General features: G+C 59.3%; 1 protein-coding gene across 6 annotated transcripts in view; it reads right to left on the reverse strand.

The window, feature by feature from the left end:
- Nucleotides 1-16,296, reverse strand: part of BCOR (BCL6 corepressor) — a 59,765-nt gene extending 43,469 nt beyond the window's left edge. For 5 of the 6 annotated variants that reach the window (XM_027689022.1, XM_027689019.1, XM_027689021.1 and 2 more), the window contains exon 1: nt 16,232-16,296. The gene's annotated coding sequence lies outside the window, so the exon portion shown is untranslated. Of the gene's footprint in view, nt 1-15,656; nt 16,211-16,231 lie in introns of those variants that run through there. The other variant, XM_027689016.1, reaches the window with a different exon arrangement.
- Nucleotides 16,297-18,090: the final 1,794 nt, after the last annotated feature.

Below are 18,090 nucleotides of genomic sequence, written 5' to 3' on the forward strand. Positions count from 1 at the left end.
GTGCGGAGCCGAGCCGAGCCCCGCCGGGAACACCCACCGGCCCGCGCAGCCCGCGCCCCGCCGGCCCCGCGCCGCAGAGGCAGGCACAGACACACACCGCGCTGATTAAAAAGGGAAACGTTTGGGTCTCCCTCGCAACGTCAACAGACTTTTGGCAGCCATTGACGCCAGCAGCAGCAAAGTTTTGTTAACACGCTCCTGGCGTGGAAACGAGAAAAACCCGATGCCCGCGGGGAGGGGGGAGAAGGAGGAGGTGGAAGCCTCCACTTCTCCGCGCCTCCGGGGGAAAGAGGGAAGGGGATGGCATCACCACCCGGGCCAAAGCAGCCTCCTCTTGCCCCCTCCCTTCCCAGCCCCCCCATGACCCCGGGGTGCCCAGCACCGAGTTTGTGAGGTGAAAGTCTCAGCGGGGAGGGAGGAGGGGGGGGTTGGAGGAAGCCCGGCGGGGCCGGCGGCTGCAGCGAGCCAGGAAGCGGGGCGGGAGGAGAATTGCAGCGGCGCACGAGTTCCCTTTTGGCGCCTTTACTCTTTTCCACCTCCGAGCTCCGCCTGGCAGCCCGCCAGTTTCCACTGCACAAGCCACGGAGCCGGCAGCAGCAGCGGCAGCGCAGCGGCAGCCGGCGGGGAGGGCTGCGAGGGGTATAAAAAAAGACTTCTGCGAGCGCCGATGGCACCGACGGAGCGGCAGGCAAACAACCCGGCCTTTCGGATATTAAAAACGATGCAATAAATTACGCGGCTCTGATCCCTCCCCCACATCACCACCACTTCCCCCCCCCCTCCGCTCCGCCACCGCCCGGTTCCAGGCCAGTGGAAGGATCATTTCTAGATTTGTGAAAATCCCTGAGAGAGAAGTGAAAAGCAATCGGGGACTCGTAGCGATCCACTTCGATTAGCCCTCAGCCCCGTTTATCTGGAGCTTGATTTAAAGGGCAGCGCTCGCACGGTATTTATAAGCTTAAATACAGAGCTGATGCTTATGAATGTGTTTAGGTACCTCGTTTATCTTGTACCTCCGACTTACATATTTACGAGTTACAAAAACAACGACCTGTGCCACTGCTAGAAAGGAGACTTCAGAGACACGGTATTGCTGCACCGTTTACAATGCGCCGTATAAAGCTCTGGAAGCAGCCAGCGATCTAATATTAGACAAGTGTTTAAAGAACAGGCTTGGTTGCGCTTTTTATACATACATATATAAAAAAATAAAAAATACTGTGGGTTATTTTTTGCAACCTCCACACGGCATCACCGCTAGTGACACGTTTTGTAAACCAGAGGAGGAAGCTGCAGACTAAGTAGCCGCCGCACGGATCCGCGGATTAGAGTAGAAGTTTGACCTTTACCCGGGACGTGTGGCATTTCATTTAACCATAAAGCTAAGCACAATGCGCCAGCGAGATCGCTAAACCGATTTAAAATACATATTGAGTCATGCACGACAGTAGTGCATCTCGGTTTAGGCAGCGTGCAGGCAGCGCAAGGGGGTCGGCGTCTATTTTTAAGCCTCCTGCCGCAGCCACCCCCGTCGTCCCCGTGTCCCCCCCTCACCGCGGCTCCCACACCGTCACGTGTCGAACAGCGACCGGGACTTTCTGCCGTGTAAACACGGCGCGGCGGAGCCGACCGAGGGCACCCGGGGCCGCCAAACCAGCGCCAACACCCGCACCAGCACCAGCGGGGCATCCTCCCCGCCCCGGGCACCGCCACGCCGGGCTGCGCTTGGCTCCGGCCCCACGGAGACACCCCCGCCCGCAGGGGGCTCCGGCGGGGGCGGCCCCTCCGGCACAGGCGGCCCGAGGGAGCGGCGGCCCCCGCGCTCCCCCCGCGCCGCCTGTCACGCCTTGGACCCTGCACAGACAGTCGCAGAGCCGTAGCGGCAGCGGCGCGTTCCCCCTCTCCCATATGCTGCGAGGCGAATCATTGCATCGCTCTCAGCGCCGGCGGCAGCCAAAAAGAGAGGGGGGGGAAAGTTTTCAATTAATGATAAGCCTAGGAACTGGGGAAGGGGGCGGGGGAGGAGGCCAATGAGGGAAAGTTAAAATGGCTGGCGATCCTTCAAATAACCCTGGCTGCCTTCCCCCGGAGCCCGCACGGCGCTGCCTGCCGTGGAGCCCCAGGGGAAGACCCGGACCCCCACACACACCTCGTCGGGGTGCCCTGGGGGCCAAGGTTGCCTCGGAGGGGCAAAGCTGCCTCAGCACACGGCGATGCCCACACCTGAAGGTTACGGGACATTTTGCATGGCGGGGGCACTCGCTCCCATCCCCATCCCCCCCCCTTCCCTCCCTCCGGTTAAAACACATCAAGGGGGTGCGAAGGAGAGACTGCAAAGGCTCCCACGCACACAGCGGGGAGAGGTGAGGCAGCTGGTACCCAACTTTGAGGCATCACTGCATGAAGGATTTCCCAGAGATTCGCGGGAAACACCGACCCCGTCCGCCGCACTGGCAGCCCTGCACCGCCGCTACGGCGTCCGCCCCCGAGCCGCCCCCCCCCCGGGCGGGGGATGTCTCCCCCCCCCGCCAGCGCACACCGCGGCGGCGGGCGGGATGCTCCCCCCGGGGGGGCGGGGGATTCCTGCCGCCGCTCCGGCCGTGCCGGGAACAAGGCTGCCGGAGGAGGCGGTGGCGGAGGAGGGAGGGAGGGAGCCGCAAACCGGCTCAGCCGCAGGAACCCCCCGGGCCCCCGCGCAGACGGGGCCCCCCGGCGAGAGCCCGGGCTCCCTCCTTCGCCCACCCGCCGCGGCATCTCCCTACCCAGGCCGTCCGCGCCATTTTAGACATACACACTCACTCACTCACTCGCGCACACACACGCACGGGAGCGAGGTTTCCGCTGCTGCTGCTGCTGCCAGAGACAACAGGCAGCAGCCGAGCCCGGGCTGCGCAGGAGGAGCAGCGGCAGCAGTAGGAGAGGGACACACACACATGCAAGCACACACACACCCACGCACCGCGGGCCAGGCAGAAATGTGCATTTCAGGTAATTTAAGGCCGCATTCCCGGAGCGGGGAAGGAAAAGCGCAGGCCTGCGCGACCCCCCCCCCTCCAAGCCCATTAACCCGCCGCGCACTCGGCATCCCGGGAGCCCTTCATTGTTGCTTTTATTCCGTATGGCTTTTGCTTTCCAGGAGGGGGATAGAAAGAATAAGAGAGAGGGGAGGGGAGAAAAAAAAGAAAAAAAGAAAAATACCACCAAGCCAGCCCCTTCCCCCCGCTCGTCCCCCATTGTTCGGCCGCGGGAGGCTGGGCGAGCGCAGCGCCACGGGCTCGCCATTAGCCGGGCTCCGCCGAGCCCCCCCCACCCCCAATAGCTCGAGAAACTTATGAGGCGAGAGGAGGGGGGGAGCCCCCCCGCGAATACAAAAGTCCCAGCGCTCCTGCGAGAGAGAGAGTTGGGCGAAGGCCTGCGCTCACTTCCGCAACGTTATCCTTGCAGAAATACCGGAGCACGGCCCCCCCGTTTCCTTCCCCCAGCCCCTGCCGCACCCCCGGGGGGAAGGGGGGGTGGAGTGATTAATGGGACGTACGCCCTTGGTTTCCCTCCGGCCACCCCGGCACACCGCTCCCCGGCGCGGAGCCGCCGCCGCACGCTGGGCGGGGGCGGCCCCCCCACGCATCCGTCGGGGACGTTGGGAGATATTGATCACGGACGACTTAATTTTGCATAACTGCGGCTGACAGGGCCTGTGGTTCCCTCATTTACGGAGCAACAGCTTCGCGGAGCTGAGGGATGGGGAGCGGCTCCCTCCGCTTCTCCACAGGGCCCCCCCTCCCTCCCCGCAGCGGCAGCCCCGCAGCCCCGCCGGGGGACGGCGGCTCCCGCGCCTTATGCAGCAAATGGCCGGCGCACAACAGGGAAATATTAAAGTTAGGTGCCTCCGTCTCTCGTTCTACCTAGCAAGGCCGGCCTGGGAGCCTCTCGCTCCCCGCAGGGCTTTGTCTGCACAGCCACGGCGGGGCCGGGGCCAGGGCACGGGGACCTTCGCCGGCCGCATGTAAGAAAAAGTGCTTGGGAAGTTGGGGCTTTTTTCTCCTTTTTTTATTTTTTTTAATTCTCTTCTCCTCCCAACAACAAACAAACAGCTCGGTTTCTGCTGAACAATGCATAAAAATTAGCCTCGCCCCAAAGTTTATGTCGGGTTTATGGCGCTAACGTTTCTCTTTAACGGGAAACGCTTTCCCGAGCACTTCTGGAAAGCGCTGGCGAGCCCTCGGTTACGAAAGCTGCATTATGAGCACCTCGACTAAACGTCTCTGCAACTCCGTGTCCCGACCTCACATCAACCTTCTCCAGACCTTTAGAGGCAAATGTCCAAGGTGGGCACAGCCAGCGCCAACCACCGCCCGCCTCGGCGTGCGGAAAACACCGGGGAAAGAGAAAAGGAATCCCAACAACCACGCTCGGTTTTTCCGTGAAAAATTGTAAAATAAAAGTAATTTTTAAAAAAAGGTAAGAAAAAGGATTAAAAAAAAAAGGACATAAAGTTGCCGGTGGCGGCGGTGCCCCGGCGGAGAAGAGGGCAGCACGGAGGCCGCCGCCGGCCCTGCCTTCCCATCCCGGCGCTCCGCACCGAAACAAAGCAGCGAATCAACTGCGATGCAGATGGGCGGCTATGAATTTTTTGCTGCTGCTTAGAGCTTTAATTACTCGTTCTTGATCCGTGGGACTACGACACGACACCGCCAAGGTTAAAATGCCCTGAACAGCTCTGAGCAGATGTGAACGAGTTGGCAGACGCGCAAATGAGGTCTGCCTCTAAGCATGATAACAAGTGACTAATACATTGCATATCGCTGAAAGAAAATTATTTTTCTCTAATTTGCATTAGCTTTTTTTTTTTTTTTTAACGCCGGCGACATTCCCTCCTCAGAGGCAGCAGCATAATCCTGAAAATATTGCTCCGTGACTTTAAAAGATTTGGAAGGAGGCAGCGATTGCCAGTGTTTTGGCTATGCAAGTGTTTTGGCTATGCAGGCTTGTTTATCTTTCCGCCTTTGCTCCAAGGCGAAACTAGTTTCACAAGCAGTATTCTTGCAGAAAAATGGCACATGTCATATAAAACACCGGTTTATAGGAATTGATGCTAAAATTGTTGAATGACTACTGGTGTACTTTTGCCACTAATAGCATAGCGTAATCCATAAAGGACCAAGGGGACAGTCAAGGCCAAAAGAGAAAAAAAAATAGATTGATTGGAGAGAAATAGATAAAGACAACCCATCGACCAAAATTACTAACACGGGGAGGGGGGGAGGAAATAAACATCTCCCCTTACCACCTGCTTTCCACCCCAGGGCCGCGTCGTCAAAAAGACAATAGTATGTGGAGGTCACTTACTATATAAAACACAGCGATTCTCGTAGGTAGCGAAATTATGTCAAGTACAAATATAGGCCGGAACCCAGTTCTCCAAGTTCCCTTGACTTTCCAGAGGCTCTTCTGAAAGGGCCAGGAGATCACTCTGGGTACCGGAGCAAACTTCAAGAACAGACCGCATTTTATATCCTACGCTCAGATGGTAAACCGAGGGGCTTAGATGCAGAGGCTTTGAGCAGAAAATAGCAATTTATGCACGAGGAGTTTTACACTGAAGACCTACTCCAGGGGTCCCTGCGCGTCCAGGTTATCGGGGGTCGCATGCTGCCATCTCAAGCGATAACAACTTCTCCTCTGCCAACACGTGTTTGGGAGGGAGACGGGCTGCCAGCCCCCGCACCGCCTTGCGCCCGAGGCCAGCAGCGGCTCGGAGCGGGGCTGCCCCCTCCTCCCGCGGGGAGGCCGGGACGCCTTTCCCGCTGCTCCCGCGAAGTCACCAGGGCCGGCGCAAACCTGCCGCCGGGGGGGATTTCCCAGCGCCGGGGCCGGGCACGGAGCCGGCCGCTCCTCCCGCTGCCTCTCTGCGCTTGTAAATCAAGCGGAGGAGGAAAGGGGGGTCGAGGGAGGTGGGGGAGGACGCTTCTCCCCGCCCAGTGGCGTTTGCTTAAGCGACGCGGCGGGCGGCCGGGGGACGATGCTGGGCGCCCCTCCGTCGCCCGGGATGCTCCGCAGAGCCCCGCGGCCGTCCCGCCGGGCCCCGCAGCGCCGGGCGGTGCCTCCGGGAGCGGCGGGGCGGCCCCGGGGCCGCTCCGGCCGCAGCGAGAGCTTTTGTGTGCGAGTGCCGGCGAGGCGCGGGCTTTTCGCGCTCCAACAGCTGTCACATTATTTGCACTGGCTGTAAACAGCCTTCGCCTTCCCCCCCCCACACCCCGCCTTGCCACAGAGTTAAACCCAGACTAACAATCCCCAGTTAGAGATCAAACCAACAACAGCAGCATTGTGTCTGCCTTCATTGCTTTACCATCAACTACTGCAGCTGGTTTACTCGAAACAAGGAACACCCTCTACCCACCTCCCCCGCCCAGGGTCCAGAAACGTGCTTGTTCCCAGCGGTTGGCCAGGCGGAGCCGCGCTGCTCCGGGGGGATTCTGCGGGCCGGGGCTGGGGGGTGCTGCTCCGCCAACGCGATGCCGGCGGGGTCCCGAGCGCCGCGGGGCTACTCCCCACAGCGGAGAGGGGTTTCCAGTCAGCACTCACGCCCGACGAAACGCCTTCAAGTCAGAAGTTGAGCTCCGCTCTCGGTCTGGCTTTTGGGAAGGGCGAGGGGGAACCCCGCTGTAGCGGGGAAAGCCGCGCCTGCAGCTGCGCGGCGCCCCGCGGCACACGGCGAGCTCGCCCCCGCGGCGCGTCCCCGAGCAGCCCTTCCCCGGGAAAGTCGGGCTCTCCACAGTCCCTGCCGGGCCGCCTCGCCCCGGGCCGCCGGTCCGACCTGCTGTGGCAGCGAATCTCCCGCCGAGGGCCCCCTCCGCCGCCCCTGCCCTGGGCGGTGACCCCGCAACCCGCGGCGGCCCCGGCCCCTCCGCGCAGCCGGTCGGCTGAGACGCACTTCCACCTTCCTCCCTTTCTATCGTAAGGCAAGGAAGAAAAGATGCCAATGACCTAAAGTACGTCTCCAGCTTCGCTCACGATACAACCACCTGGCAGCAAAGGAGTGCACTGCACACTCTCAGTGGGCCTTCTGTTGGGCACAGCTGGAATTTGAGTGTAAATCCTCGTACCTCCTTCCCTGCCCTTACTTGTTTTTACATCAACAGCAAAGCTAGAGGAGAGGTGGAATTTACTTTACAGAAGCAAGGGAAAAATAAATCTGTTCGAGGAAACCGTTCTGTGCCCAGTCTGACTCCTGGTATTACCCAAATTATGTGTCTCTTAAGGGAAATTCAAGACACAGCAACTTCCTCTGAAATTTGTGTCCCACACAAACTCTTGAAGAGGCTATAGGAGATGGAGTAACACTTTCTAGGTACCTATACGCAGTTTGAGAGCCGGCACCAGAAAGGAAAAATAGCTGATTTTATTGGAAACACGTCTCCATCTGGGCCTGACTCCTGCCAAAGGGCAGCACTCCCCAGGCAGGTTAGGTGCTTCACACCAACGTGATAAGTCTCCAATCGACTTCTGAATCTGATTCACTGACCAAAGATGCCAGTATGTACTCGCAGGTCAGTATCATCGACTCTTCATTGCCTATACGTAGCTAGAAATCTGCTGGCCTGGTAAAAACCACTGCTAACAGAACAATGTCAGCAAAGGCTGCAACAGAGTCTTGTGAGAGACGGGAGATTCGTGCCTACTGAGGCTCTTTCAGCACAAAGGCTTTTAGAGGAAGAAGAGAGAGAAGGGGGAAAAAAAGGAGGGAGGGCTCTCGTGTTTCAGGGCTGCTGTCCCCTGGGAACCAAGAACCAAGTGTAGCTTCAATCAAATGCTGACTTCTCCTCCGGGAGCTCAGTAGGAAACCTGATCTCACTAGCTCATGCCTGCCTCCATGCATATAGGCTGGATTTTCTTTCATACCAGCAATTTGTATAAAGAGGGGAGCCAATACAGTTTATTGCAAACGAGATCTCGCAGTAATGGATCTAGAGAGATATTTCTGTAGCTAAAATAAGACAACCTTCAGCCACCTGCTCAGGGCAGGCCGCGCCACAGCCGCCTCCAGCTCCACACGCATGGCTCCGCTGTGGGCGCCCCTGGCACTGCACAGCACAGCCTCCCACGCACCTCCCTGAGCCCTGCATCCTCCCCAGCTGGCAGCAGCCGCCCTGGGTTGGGTTTTTTGTGCAATGCCAGGTTACACTTCCATTAAAACGTTTACCCTGGGAGATCACTTCCTGCTTGCAAGTATTGTCCCGGCTTCCCCTGCTGCTCCCAACTTTAGCCAGAGTTATTTCTCTCCTCGCCCAGTGTGGTGTGGAGACCCCAGGGTCTCCATCCCTGCTTGTTGGCCCTGAGCTGCCCTGGCACGGCAAAGCACAGCATGGCACAGCAGAGGAGGTCTGCGGGGAAAGGCAGGCCAGTCCTCCAGGCGGAGCTCCGCATAACTCCGCATAACTTCACACCGGGCTGCTTAATTCTGCACGGGGCTTTGCTAATCCACTTTGTGCTTGACTACTGAAACGGGAGGAAAGGAAAACACTGCACGGGGAGCACGACCAGGCCAGAGCAGGTTGAGCCTGGGGGACCGAAGATTGTGGGAAAGGCTTTCCCCAACACCCAGGTCAGCCTCCTACTGCTGTGGGCAAGCTGAAGAGGCTTAAAGCACAACACAGCACACTGGGGCGTGGGAGCAAAGGGGATTGCCTGGGGATCAGAGATCCCTGTAGGATCTCTCCATAGCTGGGAGCTTTCACACAGAGAAAGTTTGGCTCAGGGAGAGAATTTACACTTAGAGGAGCTCAGCCCATCCCTTCCCGTGCCATTAACAATTTCTCTGCTAATTTCAAGGAGAGCTGAGAATATGCCCCTACAGCTTTGATTTCACTTCTCTGTCCCTACCTGTCATCATAGGCAAATGCCATACTCAAGCCATAAGTAAACAAGCCCCACAAAGCTCTCTCACCCCTCCAGGAGACTCCCAGCTACAATGCCACCCCACTCCCAGGGAACGCAGGGGAAACACAGCAGTGGGTGAGGGACAGGCAGCCCCACAGCACCTGGTCCACACAAGCACAAGGACACTCGTCGGGCTGCCCAAGCATGGAGTCTGCTCTCTGTGCAAGTACAGGTGTATTTCTCTCTTCTATCAACTGTTCCAAGTACTGGCTACTCTGAAACTCCCATGAAGTTGGAATTCTGACTTTTATAACAGAGGATACAGGCCCAAATGTTTTGTAATATGCAAGTACTGAAAGACACACAAAACGTCCAGGTGAGGTATTCCCAAGCCTTAAATGAGCACTTGAGGTAAGAGCAAGAGCTACTCCAGCTGAAAACTAAAAGCAAAACACACTCTGAGAAAGAACAGGCTGACTGGCAGGCTGCAACCCACCGTGGGCCGTCTAGAGGTGTGTGGGGAATGACCCTGCTACAGCACTGTGCCAGTGCAGCTCCTGGATGCGGGAGATTGCTCCGAGGGCAGCAGGAGCCATGGAAAGGAGAGCATGTTTGCTGGGAGCACTCTCATCTCTCCTGGCCTGGCCGGGGAGGAGCAGGCAGAGGAAGCACAATGCCAGGCTTTCCCAGTGTGGGCTCGGCCGCGCAGCGTGGCCCCGAACCTCCCCCTTTCCCCTGTGCTCTACTGAACACACTCAGCTCTTTATACGAGCCGTTCCCAGTGTGGCTGGTGGATTCTGCACTTTCCACTTTAATTGTCTTATCCAAATAAAGCTTTGTTTTCCTTAGCACGACAATCCCAACATTCAGGCCGAGATTTTCATTGGACAGAGGAGATATTTTATTCTCCGATTGTTTAGGGAGTCAGGGCTTACACGGAACAGCCCTGGCTTGTGTGCCTCTGCTCACAATGGGGTCTTTGCAGCCCCAGTCTCCGTCATGTAGATTCATTTTCCGGAGAGATCGGGATGAGAATCATGTTTCTCTCAATTTCATAGCTTTCCAAGTCTACCCTAGACTTTAACAAGTCTTTTAGTTTGCACCTAGACAATAAATTTAGTTTAATTTAGCTTCCGGTCTTTAATTTTAGCAGGTCTTCTTTTTGCATGCAAATCAATATGGCAATTACCATCTAAAAGCTCGCCCAGCCCTAGGTCAATGTAAATTGATCATTGTCCGCCTTCTACAAAATAACACCGGGAGTCTGTGGTGCATAATGAGATTATACTGAAAACTGTCTTTCAGATCACAAATTATATTTCATGCTGTCAGGATCTTCTCCAAGCGGACTTCCTTGCATGTCTAATCACACAACACCAAATCTGTCAGCTCATGAGGCAGTTTTGGGGTGCAAAGAGCGAAGGGAGAGTCCCAAATAATTCAGACAACAGTTTCAGAAAACAGGCAGGCAGGTACAGAGGTGTGCTCTCACTCGCTAACTTTTCCAGCAGTGGAAGAGATGAGAGGAAAAATAATCCCCGCTCAGCCAAGAACTGTTGTCCAGCAAACATGAAAAAATTAATTCCCTGCTGGAAACCAGCAGAACTTTCCTAAAGCCACATTAGCAAGGAGTTCTTGGCCTCCTTTCCATCCCCACCTCGTCTGCTCAGCCATTCAAAGGAGCTTTGGCAGGCAGCCTGCTCCAGAGAAACCCCCACGAAGAACACACTCCCCTGGCAGAGACGTCCCTGCCCGCCGCAGCCTGGGGACCTGAGCGGGTCGGGTTGGAGGGAAAGGTCGCTCCGGAGCAGCGGTTGCTGTAAGCCGGTTCCCTGAAAGGCCAGAGGATTAACAGGATCTGCTCACGGCCAGGGGAACTCCCCCTGCCTGCAGCCCGGGCCTCCGCGCTGCCTCCGGCACACACACGCGATGCAGCCAGCGAGCACTGCTCCGCGGAGTTAAAAGGGGTGAGCCCAGCTCTCCACCCCACCGCTCAGGTTATTGCAACACCAAGAAAGAGGGGAGCAGGCCCGCTCTGGCCATCAATTATTTCTAAAGCAACACCAGCCTAAGGAGGAAGTATTAAACTCGGCTTCAGGCTGCTCTTTCTAAGCCTGCACTAAAACGTGATCTGTTGTGGTGTTCAGGGGAAAAGACTGCATCACACATCACCTGTGCAACCCAACTATGCTGCAGGGTCCCAGCAAGAGTCCAGACCTCTGTCAAGACATGCAGAAATCAGAGATCACCTGTCCTCCATACCAATCATCGATATACTCCAAGACATATTTACTCTGAGGGCAATGGCTGCTACAGCTATGACCTGAACTGGAGCAGGCCTTTTGCCTGTCTTTGCAGGGGCCACTCATCGGTCAAAGTTGAGAGACCTTGTAAACGACAGCCACAGATTGCCAGGACTACTTTGGTATGTGCAGCACTCATTATTTTGGGCTGTGGTGGCCTGCATCCATTTTCTCCACAAACGGAGACACGAAAGCATGTCAACAACTTAGTGCGGTCTCGCAGCTGCACAGATCCAGAAAGTTTGCTTGCACAGACTGTACAGGAGCCCCTGAAGCTTAGTTGCTGTTAGGGGACCTTGGCTTCTTCATCAGTTTTTAAAAAAGTGAATTATCATGGAGTGGAGGAACAGGAGGGAAAAGGGATGACGATTTTGAACTGCCTGAGAAGCTGCAGCTCTTGGCACATCCTGGTAAAGGCAGATACAGCGTGTGACACGGAGCCTAGATTGTCCACCAGCACAGGAATAAAGCCAAGGCACCAGTATTGTTTCAAGACCCAGTCCATATTTGGGCATTCAGCTCACACATCCTAAGTATTGCTCTAAATATTAGAGACATTTGCCAATGTGTGGTTCATAATGCGCTCAAATGGGAGAAGTCATTTCTGTTCGCTCTCAGATTACTGCCTTGGTCTTGATGGTGGGGGTTTTTTGGGGGGGGGGGGGGGGAGAAGGGAGGGAAACCCTGCTGAGTCTGTTTGCACTGGTCTCTATTAGATATGCAACAAATCTGCCATTTCCGGCGTTGCTTCTATCTAATTAGAGATGTATTTAGATGTGACGTGTAAATAAGCGCTGAGCTGCCTGCTGCCCTGGCTGCGCGGACTGCTCGGGAGCATTTCCAATAAGGCTGTAGCGCCCGGAACCAGGGCTCAGACAAAGAGGGATGGGAATGGTCTGCGCTGCAGGCGAATCCAACAAAACCAGCTTTTATCTATCGCTCTAAAGCCTTAACTGCTTTTAATCTGTACCGCCCAGGCTTGCACGCCAGGATCGCATCTCATCCACCGAGGATGTCTCAAGCACAAAAGGAAGCACACACATGCACGCAGGAGCTGCAAATAACCCCCAACCCACCCGAGCCTCAACGCAGACGCTGCTCTCCACCTGCCCTTACACTCCACGAGGTATGTGTGCTCCCGTGGGCTTCCAAACACCCCGAGGCAGGTACGCCCGGCTCCTGCCTGCACAGACAACGAGCCGAGGGCTGCCCCACGCTGTGAGCACACACGCGGCCCCGTGGGGCGGAGGGCGCCGAGCTGCCCAGGGACAAGTTGACGGGACCTGAAGGTGGCCAGGGAAACTCGCTCCCCGCGTGGGGCCAGGAACATCCATCGCAGGGGTTCCACTGCAGCCCGCAGGAAGGGAGGCGGGGGGGGGGCACGGCGGGCCCGCGGAAGGCGGAGAGCCCCAGGGACACCCCGATGCCGGGCCCCGATGCCCCCGAGCCCGAGGGGCTGCGGCAGCTTCCCCGGCCCTGCGGCGGCCTGACCCCGGCTCCAAGCGCTCCTCGGAGTTTCCAGAGAGAGGAAACTCCTGGGAACAAAATCATCTGGCGCTTGCTTCGTGAACTCTTTTCCTGTTGTGGGAAACATCTCTTATAAAGCCATTAGATGGACCGGGCAGCGCTGCCTCGTCCCGCCCCCCGGCTCCGACAGCATCCCTGCGATCGCTGCTGCTATCGCTGCTTTCCAATCCGGAGCAGCAAGCCCCGATCTTCTCTCGGCCTTAAGGGTTAACAACCATCTCCACCGAAAAAAAAAAAAAAAAAAAAAAAAAAAAAAAAAAAGAAAAAAGGGGGGGAAAAAAAAAAAAAAAAAGAAAAAATATCGCAGTGACCTTTTCCTCTCCGTCTCCCCCACTCTCCCTTTCAGGCTCTGGTTCCTGAGCTCGCAGGGAGCCTGAGCGGCTGTCTAGACCGATCTATCACAGACGGACAAACAATACCAGGAGAAGCCCCTGCCCGGTCCCTCAGCCTCCGCCACTCACCTTAGAAATGGCGAAGAACAGAAAAGTGACCGCGATACAATCCTCCCCGGTATATTTATAGCCTTCCACACAGCCCACCTTCATGCCTGACAAATGAGATTTTGTCTGCTCTCTGAGCGTACGCTCCAATAAACACACACTTCTTTTTTTTTTTTGGTGCCTGTTTGTTTTTGGTAACATTCGGGGCTCGTCCCGCCGACCTCAGGGCGGGCGACGGCCCACCACGCCCGTGAGGGGCGGCAGGTTTGACAGTCGGGGAGGGAGGGGTTCGGGGGGGGAGCAGTGGGGTTCCCGGTCACTCGTCCGTACGCAACCTCCCAACCTGGAAACTTCAATGTCCGTATTCATCACGCCCCTTCGCACCCAGCCCCCCTCACCCGAAGTGCTCCCTGGTCCCTGCCAGCCCTCCAGGTTGCGTATTAAAGAGGTATACGGGGCGAGGAGCCGGAGGTCTAACGCTGCAAAAGGCTGGGGAATAACTAATGAGCTGTGCAGCCCATTGATCCGGTGCATACTTCCTAATTAACTCTGAGTCACCTATTTGTGACAGCAATTCAAAGAACCGCACCAGGGATAAACTGTAACCCCGGCGCGCGAAGGCAACCCGGCGGGGGGGGGCGGAGGGAGGGAAGAGGCGGCGGAGGGTGGGGGGCTGGGGGAGGAATTTGCTCCTAATCCTCCTAAAAGCAATTAGAGTGAGCGCTGCGCTGGCTACCTCTCGGGAAGAAGAAAAAAAAAAAAGAAAGGAAAAAAAACCACCCAGCGGCTCCGACAGCAGAACCGAAAGGAAATGAATCGGTGTGTCGCAAGGGCGACAGCACCGGGCTCCAGACAGACAGGCAAGCACCAGCGTCTCGGGGACGAAAGTCGGCGAGAGAGGCGGCTAGAGGAAGGGGAACGCCGGGCTCGGTTGGGCAGCGGCCCGCACGGAGCTGCGGGAGGAGCGGCGACCCGGGAGCGGCAGAGTCACCGGCGGGGGATGCGGACGCTGCCCGGGGGACCGAGACCCAGCACCGCCCGCCCGCTCTCGCCCCCAGCTTTGTTCCCAAGCGGCTCTGGTGGGGCATTGCTCTTCCTGGCCGCCCCCCGCGGTAGGGCCACGGGGAGGGGGCGGGAAAAAAAAAGTTAATAGAAACCTTTGGAAAATCCAGGCTTGGCTACGTGGTGCGGGTTGGGCTCCCCCCGCCCTCCCCCCCCCCCTTTTTTAATACAAACACGAATACAAAAGCTGCGGGCTCCAAAGAGCAGATGAAAGCAATGAACAGAGTTTCTGGAAAAGATTCATTAGTGGGAATTAATGCCGCGAGGAGCTCCGAGGCGATACCATTAAAGCCAGTCCCCATACTTTGTCAGTTTTGCACCGCTCACTAGGGTGGGGGCTTTTTTTTTTTTTCTTGTCGGGGTAGATGGGGGAGGTTCTTTTCGCCTCCCCCTCGCCCCCTCTACGATCACCAAACCCGGCATCCGACAGACATCGCGGAAACGAGAGGGGGAGGAAGGAGGAGGAAAAAAAAACAACCACCCAACACACACACACATCGAGAAAGAGGAACGTGAACGTTCCGCAGCCCTCGCCCCCGGACTCGCTCCGCGAACATCAAATGCATGCCTCATATGCTGCGCAGAGCCGCCCCACTTGGCCCCGGCTTCACAAAGCAGCCTCCGCTGCCTCCCCGCCTGGCCGTCCCCCTCCGACCGGCCCTTTGATGGCAAGCCCCGAGCCTCCCTCTGGCTCGCTCTCCCAACTCCAAACTACATTTTCGGGCTGACTAAACTTCCGTGTCACGCCGGACCTCACGCCAGCACAGCTCCGCGTACGGGAAAACCCCGGGCCGCCCTACCCCACGTGCGCGGCGGCGCCCGCCCCGCCGGGGCGGAGGGACAGGGGGGAGCAGCGCCCCGGGCTCTCCCGGCGAGGGGAAGGGCAGCCGACAGCGGGTTCTCCCCGCCGCTCACCTGCCCGGCGCCGCAGGACCGCGCTCTGCTCCCGGCGGGGAGCGCGGAACCCGGCCCTCCCGGCGTGGGGGCCGTCCCCGCTCCGCGAGTCGGCAGCGCCGCTCCTCGCTCGCCCCGTCCCACGGGAGCCCCCGCAACGCCGCTTGCTCCGGCGCCTTCCCAGTCACAAAAGTGCGAGACAGCGAGAACACCGCCACCACTCCCCACACGGACGCACCGGAGCCAACAACGCGACCGGGGTGCTTCCCCCTCCGCCTCCGCTGCCCCAAACAGGCATCTTTACCGGCAACTGCCTCCAAACTTCCCCTGCGCCGCCGCAGCCCCGGAGGCGCACCGGCAGACCCCTCTGACCCCGCCGCTCCCGCCCGAGCCCCGCTGCCCCGCGCCGTAACTTTCTGCGGCGCCGCCGCCGCCGCTCTGCCTTCCCTTCCCCGCGGCGGGTCGGGGGGAGCCCCGCGACCGCCCCGTCACCGCGGGACTCGGCGGCGGCGGCTCTTCCGCACGGGAGCTGTTCGCGGAGCGGAGCACAGACCTTCCTTCCGCGCCGCGGGTCCCCACACCGTCGCCTGGCCCTGCTGCTCTCTCCCTGGAAGGGCAGCCCCGTCAGGGGTGGGAGGAAGAGGCGAGAAAAGTTTCACGATCCCACTCTCCCTCTCTTTTGGGTGCGTGTTCCGCGGCTTGCCCCGGCGCGGGCGGGTCGGGGAAGGGGTGCGAAAAGAGCAGGGAGCTGCGGGGCGCCGGAGCGCGGCCGCCTTCTGCGCCGACGGGGCAGGTGCCCACGGGAAGGGCTTTACTCCTCGGCTCGGCTGGGCTCAGCAGCGGGAGTGGGAGCGGCAGCCCGCGATGCTCATTCCGGCTGCCGGCTCTGGTTTGGCAGCGCCATGTTGCTGGCTTGCTCCGGGCGAAGTTCCTGCGCTGGCGAGCGCGGCGCTCCCCACATCTCGCCCGCGCCGCCGTCTCCCGTGCCCTGGCCGCCGCGGCTTTGTGTGTGTGTGGCTGGGGATTTAATTCTCCTCCTCCTCTTCTCCTCCTCTCTCTCTCTCTCTCTTTTTCTTCCTCTCCCCCCCCTCCCCTCTTTAGTCCGCCGGGAAAGCCGCTCTTCCTCACCTTGCCGCTGGGAGACCGGGCTCCGTCTGCTGCACGCTGCGCTCCCCTCGCATCCCCCCTCCCCCTCTTCCTCCTCCTCCTCCTCCTCCTCCTCCTCTAGCCGCCGCCTCCCCTCCCTTCCCCTCCCCCCGGGCAGGCGCTGCACCGAGGGAGCCGCCGCCAGCAGCAGCGGCAGCAGCAGCGCCGCCACCGCTTTTTCCCTCAGCAAGTTTCCCCCTCCCCTGGCTGCGTTTCCCTGCCCAGGCAGGGATCGCCCGGCCGCTCGCCCGCTTCCCCCCCCCTTGCCCTGACTAATTGATTTGCCCCCCCTTGCCGCGCCGCCAGCCCCTCGCCTCGCCCGCTCCCCCCGGCTGGCACAGCTCGCTGCCAAGCTGCGGCGCCCCGGGGAGGACTCCGCGCTCCCGCGCTCCCCGGCCGGCAGGAGGGGAAAGCCGCCCCCCCGCCCCGCCGATACTCTCCTCTCTCGCTACCCAGAAGGCCAGTGGAGAACCGCAATTACCATAAAGCTCCGCTCACTCCGCTCCGCCAAGCTGTCAAAACCCCGGCGGCGGCGGCGCTGCCAGACATCGCTGCGAGCCTCCGCGGCGGGTCGCGCCGCGCTGCCACCCCCCGCCACCCTGCTCGCCCCCGGCCCCTCCGCTGGGTGCCCTCGATCCTCCCGCCTCGCTCCCCCCCGCGCTCTCCGCAGCACCGCGGTGCTTGGAATCCCCCCCCGGCGGTGCAGCCCGCGCCCCTCAACCAGACCCGCCGGCTCCGGGTTCCCCCCGTCGCGCAAAGGCATCCCCGCTCCCCCAGGACCTGCCGAGGGCTCGCAGCCGTCGTAACCCCCGCAGAGGGTCACACTAACGCACGGACCCTTTCGTCCGCAGCCTCCCACACTCGTGGAGGGCTGTGTGTGTCGCCCCCCGACCCCGGGGCCCCTCTCTGGTCCCACCCGCCGCCCCCAGGTTCGCGTGGTACGCGGCTCGGCCGCGCTGATTTCCGCGCTTCCCCCCGGTCCGCCTCTCCGAGCTCTGAATCGGGGTGGAAAAAAAGCCACTCGTTTGTCAACGTCTGCATTGCGGGGGGCGGGGGGGCCGAGGGGGACCTTATTAAAGCGCGTTTTCGCCTGATCCGGCTTTGGCAGCCCTTAACGCGCTTTTTACCGGGTGTGAGCGGTGTGGCAACCCGGGGTAGGGTGACGACTCAAGGGCCGTTTCCCTCGCTGGCATTTCTACGACTGCTTTAAGATTCCTGCCCGGAACGTGGAGCCCTTTAATCTCCGGGTTGGTAGTTATCGGCTGCATCTATTTACTTTGGCAAGGCAACTTTTGGCTCGGCGAGCTCGACTCGTAAATTTCACGTTCATAACGCCCATTCCCCGCCGATACTCCCAGGTTTAGTCCCGCAGAGCCCGCGGCGCGGAGGCTCTCGGGGCGGCCCCGGCCTCAGGGCCAGGCGGGCTCTCGGTCCCACTGCTCCTCCGCACCTCCCGGCGCCTTCCCGGGGAAGCGGGAGTTCTGCCACCTCAGCGCCGCCGGCGCCGCATCGAGCCCTTCTCCCCGCCGCTCGGTGTGGGAGCGACTGCCAGCCAAACGCCAGGCGATTAACGCGGACAGTTCGCCCCGGGGGGGATTTTTAATCGCCTCGTTCAGGATCCTGCGTGAAAAGGCTGCGGTGACGCTACGAGCTGCGAAAGCTTCCCTCGCCGAGAGCACCGGAGCAGCAAGAAGGACGATGAGAATGCAGCGCCGGAGCAGGACGGCCGGGGCTGCCTGCCTGCTCTCCGCCACTGCTGCTTATCTCTGAAGATGGAAAAGTAACAGTTCTTCAAGGTTCTCCTTACAAAGCTTTCCCCCTCCCAAATACAAAAGTTTTTA

This window comes from Neopelma chrysocephalum, unplaced genomic scaffold (genome assembly GCF_003984885.1).
Source record: "Neopelma chrysocephalum unplaced genomic scaffold, ASM398488v2 Primary Assembly neopelma1_76, whole genome shotgun sequence".
Classification (NCBI taxonomy): Eukaryota; Metazoa; Chordata; class Aves; order Passeriformes; family Pipridae; genus Neopelma; species Neopelma chrysocephalum.